Here is an 18,375-nt window from a genome sequence, read left to right as displayed (position 1 = left end):
GAGACCTTCAGGACATACCTGGGCTGCTTTCAGGGGTTTCTGAGGGTGAGATGAGAGTAACCAGCCTGCTCAGCGTGTGCGACACGTCAGGATAACACAGCTCTGACTGGGCAGCAGGACAGATGGCGTCATCTCGGCCAAGTTTCTGAACCAATCTGCCCCCCATTGCTTCCAGCTTTTATGCTCGGCTAATCAACTGGATGCTCCATCCTGCACAGACGCGAGAGTGATACTGATCTTCTCATATAATTATTGGCAGCAGAGTAATAAGACTCGGCTCAATGTTTCTGCATTTATATGAAGTGAATGTGAGAGGGAACACTTCCATCCAGCACTGAGAACACATCAGTGTTAAGAGCTTTCCTGTTTGAAAGGATGAGTTAAAGTCCACACAGTCAAAATGGAAACACGTTCCTCCTCATTTGATGTTTAGGCCAATCAGGTTACAGTGACATCATTCAATGTGGGACCTCCACATCTGAGGAGGCGACCGCTTGTAGGAGCGACGGCACGTTCGGGCATCTCTGCCAACGCACCCCTTGTTTCATCCAGGCAGCAGCACAATGACAACTCATCCGCCCGCTGAGCAATTTCTAACCTGACTGGAGGATGAATTGCAGAGACGTGGCCCATTTCCTGTCTGTGACTTCACTGCCAACTGTGTCACAGCCTTAATGGTCTGCAATCAATGAGAGCGCTGCAGGAATGTTACACACATCCAATCGTTACCATAAAAAATGGAGAAACCAGTTCAGCTGCTGTACTGTGACTCAGATCAGGGGTGAATGATGCATGTGCTCTCCAGGCAAAGCGTCTCCTGAGAGCTGAAACTTCCTGCACATCTCTGTGTTTAAGCCAAGAGGATGCAGCACAATGAACGTCACGCCACAAACTTCACGAGGCTTCCTCTAATCTGGAATATATGTTTGTGTCGTCACACTGATAATAGAAGAGAAGACTTTATTGAGGAGGGAAATCTATCATTTAGAGGCTCCAGGCGTAGAGCAGAGAGGCAGGTGGAAACAGGATGCAGATGCAGGAAAAAATGTATGCAAAGAACAAATGGATCAAAGTGAGAGCTGCAGGGCTTTGCCAGCAGTAGGCAAACAGTGGCCCGTGGGCCAAATCCAGCCCACGAGCAAAAACATCTGGTCCCCTGACGAAGCTGAACCCTTTACTTTCATAGTTTACATTATAATTTCATAGGATTTCTCACAAATCTGCTGTAGACGTAAACACGAGGCTCATGAAACTGATGCACATGACCACCACATCAGCTGCAGGCGTGACTCATTCTGCATCAGGCAGATGGTGCCGACGTGACCTGATGAACAACACAGACAAATGAGACAGTCCACCTCATTACAAACCAGACAACCTGAAACTGTCTCAAAAACACTAAAAGGGGCAACAACAGCAACAATGACAATACAACAACAGCAGCAGCAGCAGTGCTTTGGTTCAGCCATAGGTGAAGCAGGCCGCTGTTCATTCTGTGTAGAAAACGTATCCATTACAACACAGATTCTGCTCATCACTGCTGATGAAGATCACGCGATCAGATCGAAAGCTCCAGAACATCTACTCAATGGACCCTGTTTTTCAGCTGCTGTCCAGAATGAACTGAACTTTTCTAACATGATGTTCTCAAACCTTGTTCTTGCTGTCATGTAAACCTGCTGCATCCAAAATATCTCTGAAGCTCAGAAAGTGGCCTTGGTTTACGCAGAAAGACTGTGAATTTATGATTTTACCTAAATCATTCAGCCGTGATGCAACACAATGATTCCTCTGCTCTCCGGTGGCCTCCTGCCCTTCACTTCCATCCACACTCCTCTTACTCTCCGGCATGCCGAGCCTATCAGTTATCCACTTCATGGCCGGCTCCATTTGTCTGGCAATGACTTGCACTTCCACCCAGCTTAAGACCACTGAGACCACAATTGTTCAAGTGTGTTATATCCTGTTAGTGATAACATTACACTGGCTAAGAAGGGAAGAAAGGAAACCTTGAGCCCTTTCCACATATTTTCTTACAATGACCCTTTACATTCAGCCATTCACCAACGAATAATAAACAGTGGGCTCATTTAAACGGTCTTTTTGTAGAGAGAGGTTAGATTTGGGAGGTCTGTGCACTTATGGGGAATATTCGCTTCTGATTGTGTTTAATCTTTATGATCCGCAATCAGACAAAGGACTCTCTGCTGCATGAAAATAAAAAACATGCACACATTTAATGCAAGGAGGAGCTTTTAATGGAGTCAAAGGCTGTTATCCACGTGTTAGTCATCGCCTCTGTGCTCGTAGTGGATATTAGGTGCAGCTGAGTCATCTGGTCTGATGAGTCAAAGAAAATACTCGGCCATATGGATTTGTCACTTTCACTGTTATTCATAAAATCAAGGTGCTGCTGGTTGTGACGATGACGCAGCTGTAATACTCATTTCCCCTCAAAGTACACTGATGAGCAGTTCAGCCAATTCAGCTGTTATAATTTAAAAAAGCAGATTAATGCATCATGTATGACGCTCACCCCGCCATCTAATCTTAAATGCTACGAAGCCTCAGAAACCAACAAAGGCACTAAAAGGTTATCAGATATAACAGCTTACATCGATAATACTGTAAAACGTGTGAACCATCCTTGTTAAATAAACCATTAAATAAATAAAGACTTACTTTTTTTTAACATTTTCTTTTTTCTCCACCACATTTCCAGTTTTCCACTCAGCAGCGTGTAGCTAGCCGTGAGCTAGCTTAACTGAAAACACAGCACCAGCCTTGTCAGTTAGCCACCAATAGTACATGAAGTTATGCATCTCTAGCTAACGTCTGTCAAGCTAGCAGTTAGCTAGTTTTTAGCTAGCTTAACTGAAAACACAGCACCAGCCTTGTCAGTTAGCTACCGATGGTAAATGTAGCTATGTATCTTTAGCTAACTTCTGTCAAGCTAGCAGTTAGCTAGCTTAAATGAAAACACAACACCAACCTTTTCAGTTAGTTACCTACTTTCTATGTGGCCACATATCTTTAAGTAACTTCTGTCAAGCTAGCATTGAGCTAACTTAACTGAAAACACAGCACAAGCTTTTTTTCCTTAGCTACCGACAGTCGCTATGTATGTTTACCTAACTTCTGTCGTAGAACTACTCTAGATTGGTTATTTTTAATCACGTGTGTACTTTAATATCGACATATAGTACTGCTGAAGTGACGTGTATTAAATCACAACAGTAGCTAAAACATTGTAGCCTTCAAGCTAACTCTACCTTTTCAGATAGCTAAAAAAATAAATAAATAAAAAAAATCACATCACGCAAAAACAAGTTCACCTGTAATACCTCATGTTAAACAAACTGAAACAACCACACAGTACGTTCGGCTTTAAAATGAAGAATTCAGCTATAAGACAAATTATTAAGAACTTTTTAATCAATAAATGGATGAGAACATGAACATTTCTTGCCACGTTTTGCAGACAGGCACAGACTGATCAGACAGTAACATCCACAGTGAAAGGTCAACAGCAGCTGCTACCTGATATTTAATGAAAGGCCTGACACATCAGCAAACCCATATATTGGTCGAACCCTAATCTCATTATGAGTCAGCCCTGAGTGTGTGTGTGTGTGTGTGTGTGTGTGTGTGTGTGTGTGTGTGTGTGTGTGTGTGTTCGTTCAGGGAGCGAAATGCTCAAACCACATAATCCCACTCATCTGTAATTAAAAGGGATTTCAGCTGCTGCCTCCTGCAGCGTCTGAGAGATGAAAAGCTGGTGATCGATGCTTTGTCAGGTCTAATGATGCCCACTAAGCGAAGGCGTGTGGGAGCTTAACCCTGAGGTGCACACAAAACACACAAACTCACTGTGTGTGTGTGTGTGTGTGTGTGTGTGTGTGTGTGTGTGTGTGTGTGTGTGTGTGTGTGTGAGATGTACTCCTGTAGGGGGTTTAATCTACAGCAAAGCATCATATTCTCTAAAATACAGATTATACAATAATAATATAAAAAGTACAATATTTACTTCTGGGATAAGTATAAGTATAAAGTTTACCTCAAATTTGTACAGCATTTGAGTAAATGTACGAAGTTACTTTCCACCACTGGATGACAGTAACAGGCGGGTTCAGGACCCGATGACGTGAAAACTGATGGAGATAAACATGATCAAAAGAAAGAGATCATTTTGGGACAGTTTTGGAAATGTACATTTGCTTTGATCAATATCTTTCATGTTTGTTAAGTATGAAGCTCCAGAGGTGTTTATCTGAACTTCTCATGATGTCTGAAAGCCGGCTGGCCTCTAAAGTTTAGCTTCTGACATGTTGTTGCTGTTAATTGGTGAACTTCAGAGGAGCTGGTTGGTGTATTTCTGAGCTGCGGAGAGAAACAAGTGGTTTCTGCTTTTCAGTAATAGCCCCAAATCTGAGGGTCGGAGCCCCTACAATTGTTTACAAGGTAAATCTGAAGGCTCATGAGATGATTAACAGAATAAGAGAGGAGGAGGAAGAGCTGACCGAATCTTTGCTTTGTTCTTGTGAAATACTGAATGGTTTCATCTGTTTAGGCCTCTGAAAATGACTAATCATCTCACGGCCCCTCAGATTTGTCTGGTGGCCCGTTGGACGGCCCGACCCCGAGGTTGAGAACCCCGAGCTTGAACTACTTTATATACTAAACTGCATATAAAGCAGTTCAAGCTGCAGCCGAAACAGTAAAATTCTGCTTGAACACTGCATCAGTATTGACAGTCTAACAGTCAGGAGACATTTTACTGCATAATGAGTACTTTTACTTTCCATTCTTGAAGTAAAATGCAGGACTTTCACTTTAATGGGAGTATCTTTGATTGTGGTGTGAGAACTTTTACATCAGTAACTGATGTGAGCACATATTCCTCCATCCCTGGAGGTAACAGTACTGCAGTAGTAGTAGTATTATGTCATGTCTCTCTCCTGCTGGTCACACGTGGAGCTTTCTGTCCTGCTGTCCACAGACGTCCTCACAGAGCTGAGAACCACACTGCAGTCTGCGGCGTCTGTGTGTGTGTGTGTGTGTGTGTGTGTGTGTGTGTGTCACTGCAGGCCTTTACTCTGAACATGTGACTTCAGCTATATTTCAACACAGTTATGTAAGTCTTATCTCTCTCTCTCTCTCTCTCTCTCTCGCTCTCTCTCTCTCTCTCTCTGTCTCTCTCTCTCCCTCTCCCTCTCTCCCTGCCCCCCCCCCCACATGTCCACGTATGCTGTGATCGTTCTAATATCTGCTTGCATAATTTGGGGCTTGGCTGCTGCTCACTCATTTACAGCGAGGTGTATTTAAGGTCTGCAGTTCACCCACATTATGTGCTGTTTAAGCAGCTGGACGCGCCTCGACGCCCTGCACTTTACACCACGAGCAGGAGGTCGTTAACTCCTCCAGTCTGCGACACCAGCTCTCTGAGGCTAAATGCTAACGTCAGCATGCTAACATTTCACCATGACATCACCGTTTTGTGTCATTTTTTCAGTCGCTCAGAGGTAACTTTAACAGCTGTAAAAGTTGGAGCATTGCATTGTGGGACTTTAGCAGGAAGCAGCGTTACAGGCTGTGTACGTGCTCAAAAGGTCGCTCACAAGCCACTTTGTGAACACATGATTGTATGAATGATATCAGTACACGGGCTCAGGATTATATGAGCAGCAGAAGTACAGTACTAGTGTTAGTGGTGGTAGTAGTAGTTTGAAGGTATATTTTCACAGTATAAGAGCTACGTGAAGATGAACCCAGTTTGTCAAACATGTTTTTTCCAGGTCTTTTGGTATAAATGAAGGATTTGTGAGTGTTAGTCAGTCTTATTTTTGTTATATTGAGATCACTTCATGGTCAAACTCCTCATCACAGTGCAGACAAATATAACATTTGTATCTGTACATTGCATTTCTAAATACTCAGTACGAACTATTAGCTTTAAATCATCCGTCTGACGTCATGAGCCAGCGCTCGTCTTTATGGTCCAGTCCTGTTTTTGTCTTCACGTCAGACTTCACCTCATGGGAAGCAGCTTTGAGCGGTATTTCTCCGACCTTGATCCTCATTTATGGCTCGGCTTTAGGTCGAATCAACGGAAACTCTGCAGAGAAAAATGCTTTCCACTCGCATCGACTGAGCGGCAGACGGAGCGTCGGACCTCAAGGACACAGTGAACATAAACATGAAGTCTGTTTCCTCTCAGCTGCAGGATTCTGTGCTGACCTTAATGGTTTCAGCTGCAGCCTGACGAGCGCACGCAGAGCGAATCAGGCAGATTCTCCTTTTATAAGAGGTTTTTAGCCTCAGCTAGCCGGCAGTGACTGAAGCTGTGCTAATCAATATTCCTGCACAAACAGTGGATGAAGTGTTTAAAGTGAAAAGCCGAGGAGATGACTCCTTTTCTCAGGTGTTGGTGGACCAAAACAAAGCTAAGGAGAATTAATCAGGTGTTCAGGAACACGACTCCAGATAAATTACATGGCTGCTGTTTGCTAACACGTTGTAAGACGATAAAAATGACCAAAAAAAGCTCAGCGATGGCAGCTTTAATGTTTGTTACGCTGGTGAAAGACATGCAGATTTAAGACTCCTTATGTCTTTGAGTCAGCTTGCTATAACCTTCATAGTTACGTCCAACTGAGCAAAGCTCAGATCGCTTTACTTGTTTTTCCGTCGATGAGCGCTGCAGCAGATCTGTCTGAATCACTGACGAATCTGAGAAGTCGTTCCAGAGGTCTGGAAAGAGCAACTGTGGCTTCAGGTTGAACAGAATTTACTGACTGCTGACAGCACACAGTCTGAATCACCTGACACCTTTAAGACAACATCTGCCTCCGCTAACGCTGAGGCGCTTCAGCTGATCCCCTCTGTGACATTAATCGCATTGTTTCTCCAACCCTTTCTTCCTCTTCTAATCTCTGAAACAATCACGCTAACTCTCGCCATCTGGGGAACAAAACTCCAGTGATTTCGGATGTCAGTGTGGGCAGCGTGCAGCTTCTGACGCCACATCCATCAACTCGGGACACTCCTGACTTCTCTGGTAGCCGTAAATCGAAGCCCTGAATTGACAAATTCCAGGAAAATTCTGGCTCGTGCTGTGATTGATGCTCGCTCGCTGCCCGGCTGCTGTCTTTGATGAGCTTCTGGAGAGAAGTCTGTTCGACTAAAGGCTGCAGAGTCAAACAAAACAGGCCTCTCTCCAAATGACATAACAAATCATGTCCTGAAGTTTTTCTGATATTCACATTTACTCTAACTACTGTTACTGCGACTCTGACAGCTGCAAATCCTGCTAATGCTATTACATAATAGATTTACTTGGACTGCTGCTGCAGACAGGCGACAAAGGAAAACCTGAGCAAAGGAAACATGATGAAAACAGCTGCTTCTACACAGGTGAGCTGCATGCTACGACTAAACAGCCAATCAGGCTCTGTGGCAGGTAGCAGGTGGGCACCAGCAGGCTCGAGTTTCAACAGGAACATACTGAAGTGACTTCTGCATTTGGATCTACGGCGACCTGATGCTCGTGCGTTAGCGTGATATATCAGGAAAAACGGGGGATGGAGTCTTCCTCAGGTGGCTGAGAGGCAGGACGTGAGCAGACTGTCAGCAGGAGCAGCTGACAATTACACAGAGAGGGATATTACAGCAGAGCTGCAGCACGTAAACCCCTCATTACCGAGATGAATGCACATTTGAGAGTTCGGTGGAGCAAAAACCACAGACAGGTCTGCACAGACGTGGATCTGGGCTGATGAGTCAGTGGGCGAGTGCATATGTGGCATTCACCATCAGAGCAGCACAGACCTGAACCCCTGCAGCAAGGGGACCCGGGGGCTCTGTGATGCTGGGGGGGCCTCTTGTTGGCAAGGGTCTCTTCCTGGACGACGGACGGCACGAGGGTCGCCAAAGGTTTTATGAGTATGAAACTGATGTGAATCAGATGTGCAGGCCTCCGCAGTCACCTGATCTGAACCAAGCCGAACACCTGTGGGCGACGCTGGACTGACGCGTTTTCCACCACCGTCATCAAACCACCAAACCATCCTTCTGGAAGATGGTGTTCGTCGCTCCGTCAAAGAGAAAGAAAGCCAACAGAAGTGAAGCTGTTCTGGCAGCGCGAGGCAGCGAAGCCCCAAAGAACCAAAATGAATGCGTATATCGTCACGTTTGACGTCAACAGCAGACAGCAGCATGGAGGCCAGTGACAGCGTTACAGCAGCGGCCTTTTTCATCTACAGGCAACAGCCGTCATATCAGTCAGAAAAGGAGGGTAATTAGCGCGTCCGCCAGGGGTCATGTTTCCGTCACCACCGGTAAAAACCCGTCACTACAGCAGAGTGACCGACCCGGGAACGAAGGCCGAGTGCGTCCTGAAGACAAAGGCCAGACGTCGGCGGGTGCTTTTGGGAAAACACGTTCGATTTCATACAAAACCTTTTTTCTCATTCTCCACATTTGTCCCGTTTTGGTTTTCAGGTGTCTCCAGGCTACATTAGCCGCTGCTAGCACAGCTCACATGATCTCTGACCAAACTCTCAGCAGGTGAGTTGCATTGTGGGTAATGTTTTGACAAGGAAGTAGAGCATGAGGAATAAAAAAAACTGCTGAACTGTTCCTTTAAAAATGTGTTTGGTGGAGCCTCTGTAGAGAGAATGGACCACTGTGGTCACATTAAAAGCTTGTATCTCCAAAATGCATGAAGGAGCAAACTCCTCGTTTCAGGTACGTTTTCATCATGTCACATTCACAGGTGACATCCTTCAGCCACTTGTGTTGTCTGACAAACAGGCAAACATCAAAGCGTTTGGCATCTTCGTTTGATTGATCACATGATTGATAGGTTCACTAAATTCTGTCTGTAAATGAGCTAATCGATCAATGCTGAAAGCCTTTTCCATCAGCGGATATTTCCATTCTTCCACCTTGAATCTGACCAAGCTGGAGTTGAACAGTCTTCGTGGTATTTTCTTTAACATTGCTGGAGTTCCAGCAGCTGGAAGAGTTCAGAGCTGCATTGATATTTATTCCCACAACCTTTGCACTACTTTGGTTTGTTGTGTTGGACGACCAGCCTGCTCAGACTAAATACGAGGTGTCCTTGAACGCTCTCTCCTCCCTGCTTCTCTCTTTCCGTCTGTTTCACAACACTGACAAATGGACAGGAGGGACATGAAGACACACGTTGTCCTCTCATTGTGACATCACAGCACTGTGGCGGCGGCCTCACGCGTTGATCTTCATCATATGTTGTGATGAAAGCACATCATCTGTTTCCCCTTAAAGCAGACAACACACACACACACACACACACACACACACACACACACACACACACACACACACACACACACACACACACATTCCTTTCATGCAGCTCTGTGTGTGTTAGCGTGCTGAAGATACACTTTCATTCAGTCATGTCACCGTTAGCGTGTTAATCAACCAGTCAGCCATCGGCAGAGACTCTTCGACTGTGACGAAAATAAAAACAGCTTTCTGAGCCGACACATCTGCAGCCAGCGTTCAGCCGGTGATGTGGTTTGGGTTGAAATAACTATGTGGTTAAAGGGAAACTCCGCGATTTGACAAGTCTGTTCTGCAACATGTGTGAAAAAGTAACATGAAGCCGTCAGTGTCTGCTGGTAAACGTCCTCGAGTGACGTTTGAATCCGAAACAGATCTGCTGATGTGCAGTTAGCTTGAGGCTCCAGGCTGCATTAGCCTCAACTAGCATAACCCTGCAAGTGGCCAGTTGCATTGTGGGTAATGTGAGTGTATGATTAGGAGGAAAAATGTGTTGAAGAAGCATATTTCCCAAATTGTTGAACTGCTCCTTTAACGATGCATTGGGTGGAGCTTCTGTGGAGAGGATGGACCACTGCGGTCACGTTAAAACCTCGTATCTCCAAAATGTGTAGCTTTGAGGAACAAACTTATCTGATGTCGTTAGAGTTGAAACTAATGATCCTAAAATGCCTGTAAAATGTCAGGAAATGCTGAATGAGGCTCCAGGCTATGTTAGCCGCTGCTAGCTTAGCACACCTGATACCTTTGATCCTTTTTTAAAAAACTGTCCATCCTGAGTTTGACAGTGTGGAGAGGAAGAAGAGGTGCGAGGCTGAACGGTGGAGAGGCCTTTTAATGTCAGGGTACGCTAAAACGACCAAACACTGACTGCTGGTAGGAAACAGGAAGTGAGCAGCGGCCTTCTCTGTCACCGTCTGATGTTTTGTTGACCCATCGAACCATCGGCCCCCCCTCCCTCTGTGGACTCTGATGCTCCATCGTAACGTCACCTGACTTCCTCCTTTGCTCCCCACAGACAAAAACTCCCACAGCAGTGAGACGCTTTGTCACTTGGACTCCGTCTGTGGCTCTCGGCTTGTTCCTGCTGAAGACGTAAACCTTTAAAAACTGGTCACAAACACATAGCTTCACTTTTGAAAATAGTTTCCTAATCGTTAGCAGCTGCTCACTGTTGTTTTTAGCAAACAAACGGAAGGAAACGCTGCATTGGTTGGGGACTATTTTCAGCGGCGGAGTGAGACTTAAACCTCTAAAAACTGCATAAAGTAGATTTAAAGTGCAGACAGTATAAAGAACAGACACTGCGCTTTTTAGAGGAAATACTGCATTTGTTGGGGACTATTTTCAGCAGCGGGTGAATCCACATTTGGTGCTGTAGTGAGTGATTGTGGCAGCAGGACAGTGTGTGTGTGTGTGGTGTGTGTGTGTGTGTGTGTGTGTGTGTGTGTGTGTGTGTGTGTGTGTGTGTGTGTGTGTGTGTGTGTGTGTGTGTGTGTTCATGACTGAAGGAGCCTGTCAGGCAGAGCAGCACTGAGGCTCCCCGGCGTGTTTTTAATGTTTCGTGGACTTTAATGGAGCTCTACGGCTCAGAGGAGGAAGATCTGTGACGCTCACAGGACTGTTAGTGGATACATTCACTGCTGGTTTTTGGTTTTGACCATAAGGAAAACATAGACTGTCACTAAACTTATCCCTAAGAAAGCAACAAGTTCAACTGAGGACCCAACCCCCGTCTCAAATTCCCAGAAACACCAGCGAGGACACTCAGGTCGTGTCCTCAGCTGCACAGCCGGCTGCTTGTGACTGTGGAGGAAAACTGAACTGAGTCGAGGTTTACGCGCTGTGTGTTCAGCATCATTTGTGCAGATTTTGGTGTTAATGATGATGTTTGAGTGTCCTGACACAGAGGCTGTAACTCACTCTTATGGATGGAGGTGATTAACGAAGGCAGCTGATTATTAATCGCCTGCTGAATTAATCGTTTGTCTGACTGATTCATGGTGAAATCTGGCAACAGCAGCAGCGACAGGAGGGACGAGCTTCAGCTCGAAACAGCAGCGCAGTAAAACGAGGAAAACATGAACCAACGTGTGAATTTTCTGAGAAAGCAGCTCTGCTCTGAGCTCCGCAGCCGTCAGACGAAGCGTGTTTTCTGCGAGCTGCTTCTCAGCTGATGAATCTTCTGCGTCCTGCTGAACATGCTGATTATCGTCCTACTCAGTGTTTAAGTACAAACACATGGAACAGAGATCTGACGCTCAGGCCTGGACGTGCAGACGGTCAGAGCAGAGCCAATGAGGACACTGACTTCACAATGTGTTTGAAGTATTTGTACTTCAGTACATCCCAGAGGGAAATATTTGACTTTTTACTCCACTGCACTTATTTGACAGCTTTAGTTTCGAGTTACTTTGCAGATTATTGAGACAAAATATTATCAACAAATAAAATTGTGAGATATTATATCATAATTGTTAAAAGTGGTCACAGTGAGGCAGAATCTCATCATTATGACTCAATATTACTTAACAATGAGTGATATTTATGAGCAGATCTGATGTCTTCTACCTGCTGCTGTCATATAAAAGGAGTCAAATTAACAAATGCAACGTTGGCATCTGTGAAAAACATCAATAAAAACACAAACAAGTATTCCTCCGCTCATGTGGTGAAGTTGTTTTGTAGTTCTTAAACTTTGAGGAGACAGATTTTTCTTTAGTCCCTCTAAGAGTCAAACTTTGAAAACCCTGGATCCTACATTTCCCATCATGCCTGTTGGGCTCTTTGTTGGCCATGTCCTGATGAAATGTTCTTCTTTCCTTTCCAGCACTGATGTCATGTGTGAAGTCAGACCGGTGCCACTTTTGAGGACGTTTCCTTCTTCCTCTCACTCGAAGCACAAAAACAGAAGTTTGAACTCGAGTTAAGCAACACTTCCAGCAGCGGCAGCACAAACATCAGCCCGTAACGAGCAGTGGCAGGAAGCGTGTGTTGTTTGGATGTGTTCAACACTTCGCCGGTGTTGCATTTAACCGCTGAACCGGGAACAGTTGACACAAACACAACCCAATCAAAACACATGACGAGAGCATCTCGACAGAGTCACAGCTGCTGTCAGAGCGGCGGCGTTAAAGCAGCCGTCTCTGCTTAGTGGAGCTCTGGATCGAGTCTGTTTGTGTCTTTTTATCTGCATCTGCAAAAAGCCCACAGCCCAGAACACACGATCACTGGCCGTGTGCCAGCGGCAGGATGTGGGGTTTTCTGAGGACGGCCTGGACGCCTGCCAGACCTGTGAATGACATGTTCTATATGCATGTGTCTGTGGGGCCACGTGAGCAGCTGAAACCTATGACACAGCTGGCTGCACGTCTCAGGTCAAATAAGGCGAGTTTCTGTCCTGGAATCACATTTGTTTTTCTGCAAAAGTGGAAGAGAAGCGAAGGGATCTATTTTCTGTCCAGCGCTCTGTAATTTGTATATGTTCAGGCAGCAGGAGCCTCATGTGACCTCGCTCAGGCTGCAGCACGAGTGGATGGTGTAAAGTTTCACCTGAGTGCTTTCAAAGCCACGCCGCTCAGAGGACATAAAGTACTCTGCTTCAGTACTGTTTGAGATACTTGTACTTTATTTGATTCTCTTCCATTTTATGCTACAAACCCACATCCAGAAACATCAATAAACCAGAAAGTGATAACTTTCTGATCCTTTCTTCATTGATTTCTGTAAATATCTGATGCAGTGACGCGTTTCTCAGACTGAAAGATGTGGAACGCTCCAGAAACACCTGTTTGGATCATTCCACAGGTAAACAGGCTCAGTGGGAACAGGTGAGAGGATCATGGTTGGGTATGAAAGGGGTGTCCTGAAAGGCTCAGTCCACTTTGTGAACACATGAACTCAGAGACACTTCAGAAAACTGCTGTCAGTTTGATCATTGATGATTGATTCTGGTTTTATTTGATTTCCAGAGTCCAGACTTCGTCGGATTCACAGTTACGCTTTCAGACGTCGATGACAGCAGCAGGTAAGAAACGTAAATTAAACAAGACTCAACTTTGTTCTAAGTTTGTCTCATATTTACTGTCAATATGTCCCCAGTTTCTTCAGTTTGTTGCCAAACTATCAGCAGATTTCTCTTAAACAGCATCTCTTCATTAAAAGACTCTGGTCAGACTGCATGAATCTGCCGTCTGTTACGAGGAGCAGAAAGTCTCAGATGATCAAGACTTTGGCTGTGCTGAAACTTGTTGCTTCATGTAAAACAGAGCGATCTGCTGCGGCTGCGAGGAATCCGTCCTGCGTCCTCAGGTGACGTCCTGGAAGAAAATCCTGCTTTGCTGCTTCTTTACATCACTGTTGTGACTCTCGTGAGATTAAAACACGAGTCATTAATCTCCACTCGTACAACAACAATAACTGTGCGAATGATGCAGCTTCAAAGGACGGCGATACGTTTCACTGACTGCCAACAAACCAAACCAGCACTGAGTGCTAACGGCTAACTGCTAACAAACACTGTGTGTGTGTGTGTGTGTGTGTGTGTGTGTGTGTGTCACAGCTGATGGATCTTCTTCCTCTGAACTCCATTAAAAACACATCAGTGAGCCTCATCACCATGTACACACACACACACACACACACACACACACACACACACACACACACACACACACACACACACACACACACACTGTCCTGCTGCCTCCAAACAACAGCACCAAATGTGGATTCATCCGCCGCTGAAAATAGTCCCAACAAACGCTCTATTTCCTATAAAAAGCACAATGTCAGTTAATTAAACGACTGCGATTATCTATCTGTTACTGCACTTCATGTCTCCTTCATACTGTTTTTAAAGATTTACGTCTTCTGTAAGAACCAGCGACCTTTCAGCTGAGAGCATTAATATCTTCATATGTACTCGTCTGCAGCACCTGAGCAGCACCTGCCTCACCTGGATGATTTAGTTTCTACTGTGACTGAACAGACCACAACAGTTTATTGACTTCATCATCCTCAGCTCAATTATTTTGTTTGTCTTCATCCGTCCTCCATCAGGTTCAGCTTCTGACTGTGGGTTGTGATCATATCGCCATCAAGTGGACGCTGTCGGTATTACAGCCTGTCCCGCCTTTGAAACGCAGCTGTTTGTTCAGGAAAACAAATGAGAGCTAAAAGCATGACGTCAGGTTGACATTAGCAGCTTCTTTAAGACGAGGAGAAAGAAATCAGAAATCAGTGACGTCAGTTTGTGAATCTGAAGGAGACGTTTTGTGGCCAAAGTTCAGATTTTTGTCATCAGTATACAAACATACGTAAAGTTTAATACACAGATTTTCATTTTGTTTTTATGTTTTTTTCGTTTCTAGAAGCCACATCAGAATAAACATTCAGTGTGTTTTAATTATAAGATTCTGAATTTATGAGATGATGTTTGGAAACATTTTAAAGTCTGAGAAAAGCAGAAAATTCATACTTAAAGTAAAATTACACTCAAACTTCACGAATGTTGACAGAAACCGCGACTTATTTCTGATCATCGCATGAGCTCCAGACATTTTTGACCCTTCTGTGAGCCCATACACACGCTCATAGCTCTGTGATGCTGTGCGTGTGTGTGTGTGTGTGTGTGTGTGTGTGTGTCAGGCCACAGGAAGCTTTGCTATGTAACTTGAAGCCTCCTGCAGACTCTCTAGGAATCTTTCCCTCAGCTGTTCCTGGAAATGCTGCTGTGACAGTAAAGAGAGGACGGAGAGTATTTCTACTCTGAGGATCACAGTGGAGAATCAATACATCAATAAAGTATCAACGAGTATTTCAGTGTACATGCAGTACTCACATGAAGGGTTTCCTCTGTTCGCCTTTGAATTAGAGCCACACATGTTTTTTTTGCTCTGCTTTGAAAATAATAAAAGGTCCCAGAGGACGGACACACACACACACACACACACACACACACACACACACGTCCGGCACAGCATCACATAGCATCACATCTTTTATTCAGAGCTCTGTACAACACGAGTGAAGCTTCGGTTTGGATTTACAGTTATTTCTAAATGAAGCGCGTTCGTCTGCAGCTGCATCACGAATGAAGACTTCGTCTCCTACAGGAGGACAAACAGGCCCAAAGTGTGGAGGACAACCAGAGTCCAGGTGGGACCTGAAAAGACAAAGAAGACACAGAACAGTTTTGTTCTCTTTTACTCGTTAATTCATGATTCAGCGTTTCTGGAAACATCCTGAAAACATGAGACCCAACAGAAGACCTCGAGTCGACTTTTCAGAGGTCAGTACTGTGAGGTACTTGTACTTCACTCGAGTAATTCCATTTATACTTATACACCATTACGTCTTTTACTCGAAGGCTTTATTAGTATGTAACTAGAAAGTTTGCAGATTCAGATTATTAATACAAAAACTGGTGTGATTTCTTGTATTACAAGTACACTTATTTTTGTGCTTCTTTTAAAGTATTTTTGATATACTTTTAATAATAATAATAATAATTGGAATACTTCTAAATAGATGTTAAGTTCTACTTAAATGTATCAAAAATGAACTAATTCTGCAGTACTTAAAGTGGTATTTCAAAAGTACTTACAAAAAGTGTACTCAAGTGTGTTATAAAGTGTACCTAAGTGTACAGCCACTAAATAACAAATATTTTTTTAGTAATAAAAAATACTTGAAAAGTGTACTTATTTCTGAGTCCTTTGTCGTACACTGTTAGCATGCTTAATTAAAGTGTACTGTAGCTTCACTTAGTGTATTTACGTATATTTCCAGGATATCATACAATTGTACTGCAAGTGTGTTTTGAATGTTAATGAATCCTGATTTTACACGGATGCACTTCAGTACATTTAAAGTTTGGAAAGAATTGTGCCAATTTAGCAAAAAATTCAAGGATTACTTGAGTACACTTGAGTAAACCTGAGGGTGAGAAACATAGCACAGAGTGTACTTGGTACATGTTCTGGATGACTGAATTATACTTTAAAAACTATAATTTAAGTATAACATGTTTTCACGTTGGCAGCCGTACATGAAGTAGCCTCATCTGCATCAGCTGCAACATCAAACATTGAATAATTAATATTTAGAATCAGCTAATGACATGTGATTCTGAAATGAGCCATTCTGCACATGTACTTGTACTTTTACTCAAGCAGGACTTAAACTTGTGACATTTAGTATTTCCACACTGAATAAGTTCTTGATAAATGTGTTGTCTGTTTCAGGTAAACATACCTGACGGACTCCATCCACCGTTTGGTGCTGAAGTGACAGAATCTGAGGAAACAGACACGTCCTGTTACCTCACAGCACCACAGCCCACATGCTCCTAAAGCACTCGATGTCCCGCCCCTCACCTGTCAGACTCACCTGACATCCTGGCCAGCTCAACGCTGTAGTCGGAGAACTCGTGGGGTTTGCTCACAGAACAAACATGAGCTCCAAAGTCCTCGGCCTTGACGTGCTGGATGGTCAGCGTGATGCTGCCGGGGCTGTAGGTGATGGCGTAGCCGGCGGTGCAGTTCTGGAAAGCTTTATGTTTGATGTAGTGACACAGCAGCTCGTTGCTGGGGCTCCTCCATTGGACGGACAGCTGAGCGACATGTTCGTGGTCCTCATAGTGATAGGAACACGGCAAAGAGGCGGGCCGGCCGGGCTGACAGAGCACTTTAACGACACTGCCTGGATGCAGAGGAGCTCACTGTCAGCTTTCTTTATTAACAGAGAATCAAATGACACACAGAAACATCACATCGTCGCTAACGCTGCAGCTCGTTAGCTCAGGGCTTTGTTTTCACGCCACATTTGCTCTCATGAGCCTCTTTTCCAGCAGCGGGAGTTTTTGTTAGCTCTGATAAACCTGCTGGACTCTAATTTAACCTTAATGTTTCTCCAGAATCATCAGATCAAAAAGTTTAATGTCTCACATACTTTAGTTTCTGACCTGCAAAACAAAGGACGCTCCACTAGCTGCAGCTCTGCTGTGTTTACTGCTAATTAGCACATGCTAACACGTGAACATAGACAATGAACTTTTTTTTGGAAAAAAAAAAAAAATTCTTTCAGTACTTTAGATTGTGAGGACGCCCTGCGTGCTAAACATTAGCATGTTAGCATTGTAAGCTGATATTAGCATTTAGCTTGAAACACTGCTGCTACAGTATCAGAATTTTTGGCCACTTGGGGGCAGTGAATCAACCTTTAAACGTATTAGCAACTTTAAAGTTGCTAATACATTTAAAGGTATTACTGTACTTCGGCTGTGTTTTACTGCATTCCGGCTGTGTATTAGTGGCCAGGCTGTACTCTCCTCCATAGACAGACAGCTAAAGTAAGAGCCTACATCAAGTGAAAGTTGGCTGGTGAGATAGCCATGGCTAGCCTCAGCTAACACTAAAGCTAAGCTAAGTTCATTATCTGTAAATGAAAAATATTCTCTGATGAACTGACATGTTGGTTTTTCAGGTTATTAATGAATAAGTGAGATTTTCCTCAATAACAATACACACGCTCATACGTAGGTAAAATCTATGTTCAGGATGTTTGTGGGCGTCAACCTTTGGGCAGACAGTGAGCCCTCAGCCAATAACAGCGTACGAGGGCGGGGCTCTATGAAAAGGTGACGACCAGGTTTCTGATCTAAGCAGCCAACTTTGACTGATGTGTTTAAAAACCACAACCAACAAATCAATCACAGCTGCTAAAGGTAGCTAGCTTAGCATAAGAGTAGCTAGCTTAGCATAAAAGTAGCTAACTTAGCAGATGTCTGTATTTGCCATCTTGTTTTTTGACTCCTGTGAATTTCACACTGATGGTTAAGCTTAAATATGAATATTCATAGTACTTGACTCTTATAAGCTGTTGGTGTCAATAATAATCATGAAGCTAAAGCTAATTTTCGTAAACAAACCAGTTAAAATGGACCTGAAAGGCGACAAATACTGCAGTTTCTCTGAGTATTCAGACGATTATCCAAAGACAGGCTGCAGTATCTACACTTTTTGGGTTTTACGTGAGTTGTGTGGA

This window comes from Chaetodon trifascialis, chromosome 1 (genome assembly GCF_039877785.1).
Source record: "Chaetodon trifascialis isolate fChaTrf1 chromosome 1, fChaTrf1.hap1, whole genome shotgun sequence".
NCBI classification, from domain to species: domain Eukaryota; kingdom Metazoa; phylum Chordata; class Actinopteri; order Chaetodontiformes; family Chaetodontidae; genus Chaetodon; species Chaetodon trifascialis.
This window is presented reverse-complemented; position numbering follows the sequence as displayed.